Source organism: Petaurus breviceps, unplaced genomic scaffold (genome assembly GCF_028583685.1).
Source record: "Petaurus breviceps papuanus isolate PSGF00001 unplaced genomic scaffold, PetGlider_PUasm1.0 79, whole genome shotgun sequence".
NCBI classification, from domain to species: domain Eukaryota; kingdom Metazoa; phylum Chordata; class Mammalia; order Diprotodontia; family Petauridae; genus Petaurus; species Petaurus breviceps.
Window position 1 is genome coordinate 13,980,708 of NW_027186523.1, and position 8,421 is coordinate 13,989,128.

The window sequence follows — 8,421 nt, forward strand, 5'->3', positions numbered from 1 at the left end:
TCTACTTGATGTTTCTGTCTTGATAATTCTGCCTGTATGCTTTGAGGTTCGGGGTGCTGACCTTTTCTCCTGAACAAGGTAAACGATATATGTCTGACTGATTAAAGTAAGCTTGTTAACCCATGTTGAGTTGCTTTCCTTTAACAAAGCAGATCCAAGAACCTGTGGTAGCAGCAAACCCTGAGGACGTGCTTGGGGTGCTTGCCGCTACAGCCTCCAAGGTTGTATTGCTACTGATGTCATAAGATGTATATATAGTTTCCAACTAGGGAGAGATAATAGTCTCCCTGAATTCTTCCCCATTCAGATCTGAAGCACTATGTTCAGTTATGAGTACCACCATCTATTTTCTAAATATTTTGCACAGTATATTCCTATCTATGTATGTGCTATTTCCCCTAGCTATACTATAAGCTCCTTGGGGCAGGGACTGTTTTCACATTTCTCTTTACATCCCCAGCATACGGCACATTCGAATAATAAACATCTTGGGGGGTGGATCCAAGATGACAGAGTAAAACCAGCAGTTTTGTCAAGCTTTCCCAAAACACTGCCTCTAAAATAATTCGAAAGCACATGCCAAACCAAATTCTGAATGGGAAAACGTAGAAGTCACAGTGAAACTTTTTTTTCCAGTCTGAGGTAGATTAAAAAAATAAAATGAGAAGTCTGGACATTGGGGTGGGGACTGTCCAGGAGCATGACTGTAGGCTGTGGGGTGATAGCACTGTAAGGGGGCTGAAAACCTGATCAGAAAGAGACCCCAAGGGGCCCCTGGAAGGATTGAATGACATTTGGCAACTCTGTCACCCATTCCCCAGTTCTGGGTTGCAGTTCCAAGGTGGAGAAGAGTAGTTACAGTTGCGAGGGAGCAAGGGCCTTCCCTGTGTACGAACGAGAGCACAAATCAGTATGACAGTGACTAGACTAAATCACACCATGTTGGAAGCACTGAAAACTTATAGGAACCTACTGATCTGTGAAAGTAGTAGGAAGACATAAAAGACAAAAACTCAGACCAAACATCACCCTCCCACCCCCAACTCTAACATAAAGTCTAACCTCAAGAAACAGACTGGGAAAATGAGTAAACAAAGAAGAACATGACCATAAAAAGCTACTAGGGTGACAGGAAAGCTCAAGATACAACTTTAGAACACAATGACTTGAGAACATCTAAAAGCAAAGCCTCAAAGAAAAATGCAGATTTAAAACAAGCCCAATAATAATTCCTTGAAGAGCGAGGAGGGGTAAGGGGGAGAGAACAAAAAAATTAAAAATTGAAGAAAAGCAGTAGAGGAAAAATGGGGGAAAGAAATAAGAGTTATACAAGAAAGTTGTGGTAAAAAAAAGAATTAACAACTTGGTAAAAGAGATACAAAAAATGCTGGAGAAAATAATTCATTAAAAATTAGAAGTGAGCAAGCAGAAACGAATAACTTCATGAGACATCAAGAAACAATAAAACAAAGTCAAAAGACTGAAAAAAATAGAAGAAAACATGAAATGTATCAAGAAAAACAAACAACTCTCTTGCAAAGTGGATTGAAAAGATAAGTTAAGAATTATTGTACTATGTGAAAGCCACAATCAATAAAAGAGCCTAGACACCATATTTCAAGAAATCATAAAGGAAAATTGCCCAGATGTTGTCAAAGTAGAAATCAAAAGAATCAGCTAGGAATATTATAGTTAAGATCCAGAGCTCCCAGGTCAAAGAGAAAATACTGCAAGTAGGCAGAAATATTTCAAATAATGTGGAGACACAGTCAGGATCACACAAGATTTAGGAGCTATCACTGTAAAGAAGTAAAAGACTTTGACTATTATATTTTGGATATAATATTATAGGCAATAGTAGCCTAGCCAGAAAAATGGAGTATAATCCTATGGGGTGGTAAGAATGGATATTTAATGAAATAGAGGATTTTCAAGCATTCCTGATGAAAAGGCCAAATCTGAATAGAAAGGAGTATGAATTAGCACATAAAAATTTTAGAAACAAATACAGAAAAGCAGAAATATTAAATGTACCTTTTTCTGACTGTAATGAAATAAAAGTTACAATAAATAAAGGACCTTCAACGTATAGATTAAAATTTAATGGCAACTAGATAATCCAATCCTAAAGAATGAGTGGATCAAAGAACAAATCACAGAAGCATTCATTAATTTCATTAAAGATAATAACAACAATGAGACAACATATCAAAATTTGTGGAATGAAGCAAACCAGTACTTAGGGGAAATTTTATGTCTCTGAATGTTTATTTATATCACTAAAAGACAGAGTAGATCAAAGAACTGGCCATGCAACTAAAACAACACACACAAAAAATACCTAGAAAAACAACCAATTTAGAATGACAAATTAAACAAGAAAATAGAAATCCTGAAAGTCAAAATACAGGTTTATTAAAAATAAAAAAAAAATTTAAATAAACAAATAAAACTAGGAACTTGGGGGAGGGGGAAGGAAGAACCAATAAAATAAATAAATCCTTGGCTAATATGACTTACAAAAAGAAAGAAGAAAATCAAATTATTAGTAAAAAAAATGAATATAGTGAATGTACAACCAATGAAGGGGAAATTAAAGCTGTTATTAAGAGATATTTTGCCCAGTTATATGCCAATAAAACTGTCAATCTAAGTGAAATGAATTCTTGCAAAACAAAAATTCACCAGATTAACTGAAAATGAAATAGCATTCTGAAATAATTCTATCTTAGGGGGAAAAAAAAAACATTGAGGGGTGGCTAGGTGGCATAGTGAATAGAACACTGACCCTGGAGATAGGAGGTCCTGAGTTCAAATCCAGTCTCAGACACTTCACACACACACACACACACACACACACACACACACACACACTAGCCTTGTGACCTTGGGCAAGTCACTTAACCCCAATTGCCCCACCCTCCCCCTCCAAAAAAATAAAATAAAACCATTCAACAAAGCATAAATGAGCTCCCTAAAAAAAAAAATTCCAAGACCAGATGGATAAGTGAATTCTACCAAAATATTTAAAGAACAATTGATTTCCAAACCCATATAAAGTATTTGAAGAAAAAAAAGAGTTCCACCAAATACTTTCTATAACACAAATGTTTTTGATACCTAAACCAGGGAGAGCAAAAACAGAAAAAGAAAACTATAGATAAATTTCCCTAATGAATATTGATGTGAAAATTTTAAGTAAAATGCCAGCAAGGAGATTACAGCAAAACATCACAAAGATCATACTTTATGACCAAATTGGATTTATGTCATGAATGCAAGGCCAGTTCAAAATTAGGAAAACTATAAAAATAATTGATCTAATCGATACTAAAAGCAACAAAAATCACATAATTATATCAAGAGATGCATAAAAAATTTTTAACAATAATACAATGACCATTTTCATTTTTTTAAAGTACTACAAAGCATAGGAATAAATGAAGTATTTCTTAAAATAAGATGTATCTATCTAAAATAAGAGCAAGCATTATTTGTGATAAGGACAAACTAGATGCCTTCCCAATATGTTCAGGACTGAAGCAAGGATGTCCATTATCAACATTACTACTTGATACTGTGCTAGAAATGCTAACAATAACAATAAGAGAAAAAAAAAGAAATTGATGGAATAAGCAGTGGCAATGAGGAAACAAACTATGACTTTTTTGCAGATGATATAATGGTATACTTAAGAAAATCAGCTAACAAACTAGTCAAAACAATTGACAGCTTTAGCAAAGTTGCAGGATATAAAATAAACCTACACAAACTATCACTATTTCTGTATATTATAACAAGAGACAGAAGGAAAAATTCCACTTAGTTGGGCATCTATTTTATAGATGCCAAGACACACAAACTATATAAACACAATCACAAAACACTTTTTACACAAATAAAGACAAATTTAATACACTGGAGTTATATTGATTGTTTGTGGGAAGGCTAAACCAATATAATAAAAAATAACATTACTACATAAATTGACTTATTTATTCAGTGCCATACCAATTAAACTACCAAAGAATTACTTTAAAGAGCTAGAAAAATATGTAAGAATTCATTTGACAGAATAAAAGTCAAGGATGTCAAAGGAATCAATGGAAAACTCGAGAAGAAAAAGACCATATCAGATCTCAAACTACATTACCAAGTGGTAAACATCAAAAACAATTTGATGTTGTTAAGAAATACAGTAATCAGTCAGGGAATAGATTAGGTACACAATATACAGAAACAAATGAACAGACTAACCTAGTGTTTGACAAACCCAAAGATTCTAGCTATTGGGACAAAAATCCACCCTTTGACAAAAACTGCTAGGAAAATTGGAAGGTAGTCAGGCAGAAATTAGACCCTACCAATATCTCACACCATATACCAACAAGAGGTCAAAATGGGGTACATGGTTTCGATACAGAGGATGATACATGAGCAAATTAAGAATGCATGGAAGGAATTACCTGTCAGATTTATAGATGGGGAAGAATTCATGGCCAAAGAAGGGATTAGAGAGGTACAGAGGAAGTAAAAAGGCATCCAAGTGTTTACATAAAATTTAAAAATTTTACAAACAAAATCAAGCAGCTAAAATTAGAAAAGTAAGAAAATGGGGAGGAAATCTTCTCATCAAGTTTCTCTGATAAAGGTTTCATTTTTTGAACTGAGTCAAATTTATAAAAATAGGAACCATTCCCCAAATTGATAAATGGTCAAAGGTTATGAACAAGTAGTTTTCAGAAGAAAAAATTGCAACTATCAGTACTCATATGAAAAAGTTCTCTAAATCACTAAAAATTAGAGAAATTCAAATTAAAACAACTTTAATATATACTTTACACCCATCAGATTGGAAAAGGAAAATGGCAAATACTTTAGGGAATATGGGGAAATAGGGACATTAACACATTGTGGAGCGATGAACTAGTTCAACCATTCTGGAGAACAATTTGGAACTATGCCCAAAGGGCTATGAAACTGTGTACAACCTTTGATCCAGCAAAACTGCTACTAGAACTATGTCCCAAGACAATCAAAAGAAGAAGAAAATGACATACATGGATAAAAGTATTTATAGCATCTCTTTCCATGGTGGCAAAGAATTAGACATTGATAGGATATCCATCAACTGGGGAATGGCGGGATGAGTTATGGTATTCTGAATGTGACAGAATACTATTGTGCTGTAACAAATGATGAAGGGGAGTTTTGACTTCTGGGAGCCAAGATGGCAGAATGAGCAGTGAATCACTATAACGTTCCCATACTCACCTCCAAACAACCATAAAATAGAACCCCAAGACAGATCCTAGAGTAGCAGAACCAGCAAAACAACAGGGGGAAACAATCTTTTAGCCCAGGAAACTGGAAGGAGCAGCAAGAAAAGTCTGTCTCACTCCAGTGAAGGGCTAGCACGGTCCCAGATAGGAAGCATCTGAGCAAGTCAGCAGGAGATCCTGAGCACCAGTGTGGTAGAACAGGCAATGCCAACATCAAGATCAAGACCACCACCACCACCCCCATGTGCCCTAGTATAGCCAGGAGAACTGGCAGATTCCAGTTCTAAGAACCACCACATACTTCCGTGTAGCCATGCAGGCATCCTTCAGGGGCCAGACTACCAGGAGTTTCACCACAACCTCAAGCAAGCAGGTAGATTTTAACCCTAGTGGGGGGTATAGGGGACACACTAAGCAAACAGGCAGCCACCAGCACTAATCCCGCCCCACTTTGGTGTTAGCAGCCACCAGCACTAATCCCGCCCCACTTTGGTGTTAGCAGGGCCAAACAGGCAGTCTCCAGAGGCTAGACCACCATGTGCTTCAGTGTAGCCCTGGGGAAATGCAAAAACACCCCACCAGCCTCAGCACATGCCAAACACTGCCATTAAGACTCCAGCTCAGTAGCAGGTAAGCTGTCAAACTCCTGCAGCCTCCAGAAATGCCAGCCAATACCCACTGACCCCCTCAGCACAACATCAGACTTGAGGGTCCCTGGGGGGCCTCAGGGCAACATCAGTGCAGCCCCAGGTAAACAACCAGGACCTGCCACCCCTAGCACAAGAAGCCTGACATAGTGCCCCTTCCACTTTGGGGGGGGGCAATTTAAAAGAAAGGAAAAAGGCCAAGAATCTTGGTCCCCCTATAATCTGTAGGCCAGGAGCTGGAAGAAGCAGCAGCAGCAGCTGCTGCTGCCGTCACCTATGCTGCCCCAGGGGCTGGACCACACTCTTCTCTCACCCTGAATCAACAGGGTTCCCCAATGACCTTTTTCTTTCTCTTTGGCGTTTATGGGTTGAGAATTCCGGAAACTGCCACAGTTGCCAGTGATTCATTCTCCTGAAGTCTGCTCAGGTCAGTCTGTGCTGCTGGTTGGGGCTGCCCTGGTTCTGGGCCCCTACAGCTGGGGCAGGAGTGTGCTTGGCTCCCAACTCAGTGCGATAGACCCTTCCTGTCCCCTGCCAGGCTGCCTTCAGTGGGAGATTTGTTTCTCTCTGTCACTTTGTGCATTCTGTAGCTCTAAAATTTGTTTAGAGTCATATTTTACAGGTATTGGAGGTGGTTGGAATAGGAGCTCAAGCAAGTTCCTGCTTTTACTCTGCCCCCCTATTCATGACAATTCCAAAGAACTCATGATGTAAAATGCTTTCTACCTCCAAATAGAGAACTGTTGTACTCAAAATGTAGACTGAAGTATATATTCTTTCCTTTTTTGCAATTTTCTTGCTTCTCCCTCCCCCAGAACAGGGCTAATGCAAAAAATAGGTTTTGTATGATTTCATATGTTTAAATGGGTTCATATTTCTTGCCTCTTCTTTTCTTTTTTTAAGCAATTGGGATTAAGTAACTTGCTCAAGGTTACACAGCCAGTTATTTCTGGGTGTGGTGCTAAGTATCTGAGCCCAGATTCGATCCCACATCATCCCGACTCTGGGGCCGTTGCTCTTACTTGCTGTGCTACCTGGCCGCCCCAATTTCTTGCCTTTTCAATAGGTAGGAAAGGGGTAGAGGGAAAGAGAGGATTTGAAACTGAAAATAAAAATAAAATTTTAATAAAAAAGAAAAATAGAACCACAAATAATTAACAAATTGTTGAATGATTGATTGAAAGACTCAGGTTTTGTTTTTTTTTTTGCTTTTTGTTTTTTTTTTTGGAGGAGGGAAGGTAAGGCAATTGGGGTTACGTGACTTGCCCAAGGTCACACGACTAGTAAGTGTTAAGTGTCTGAGGCCAGATTTGAAGTCAAATCCTCCTGACTCTGGGGCCAGTGCTCTATTCACTGTGCCACCTAGCCACCCCTGAAAGACTCAGTTTCATCCTGAGGATGGTGACCAGGATGGTAGGGAAATTGGAGACCATGACATTTGGGGGTTGTTGAAAGAAGTGAGGATGCTTACCCTAAAGAAATGACTTTGAGGAAAAGGAAGAAAAAATGTTATCTGTCAGCAAGTCCTTGAAGAGTTGTCATGTGTAGTTATTGAGGGCACAGTCCTTAGTACAGGCTTATATTTACCCTTACTGGCACCTTACATAGAGAATGCACAATATCCTCTGCTCAGGGGTCTATCCAACTTGTAGAGGCTTGGTGATCCTGTTTCCAGATGTGCATAATGGATCAGACTCCCACCACACCTCAGAGCACACACAAGTACCCTGTTTTCTGTTGATGTTATGTTTGGTGACGCAAACATCTTTCAATTGACTGCTGAGTCAAAACCAAGTGTTCCAGCAGATGAGTTCTCTTTCCTAACAGTGAGAAGAACTGCTGCAAATTCCTGGTTGGGGGAGAGGGAGGGCCTTATCTCCCACCTGGATGCCATGTGTTCATGAATGAACAGCACTTCTTGTCCTGTTTCTTCTTTCTTGGTCTTTAGTGCTTAAATATCTGAACACAGAATGGACCAGGTTACAACCTGGAGAGGTCCAAAGGTCTAAAAGCTAAATAATAACCACTGGTTGATCCATGTTAGGGGGAGGGGGGAACACATTTGCAGAACCTTGTGAATGACAGTGCTAGAAACTCTAGCCCTTTAGGGTCACCTGATGATAGAACCCTGAAGGAAAGTAGTCAGCCACTGTCTGGGGATCCAATGTGCCCAAGTGAATAAGGGTTGGAAGTTTGAGGCCAGAGGGGGTACCATGCATACATAAAAGGGATTAGATGTCATAATTGTTTAGTTCACCCCAAAGAGCAGAACTAGAAGCAATGGCTACCAGTGTAAGCAAAGTAGATTTTAGATCAATGTAATGAAAAACTTCCCCAAAATTAGAGGTGTCCAGAAGTAGAATGGCTTGACTTGGGGGTTCAATCCTTGAAGGTATTTAAGCAAAAACTGGGAGGCCTTTTGTCAAGGATGTTATAGAAGGGGTTTCTGTTCAATTATAGGTAGGAATGGGATTTGAGAATTACAGATTGTG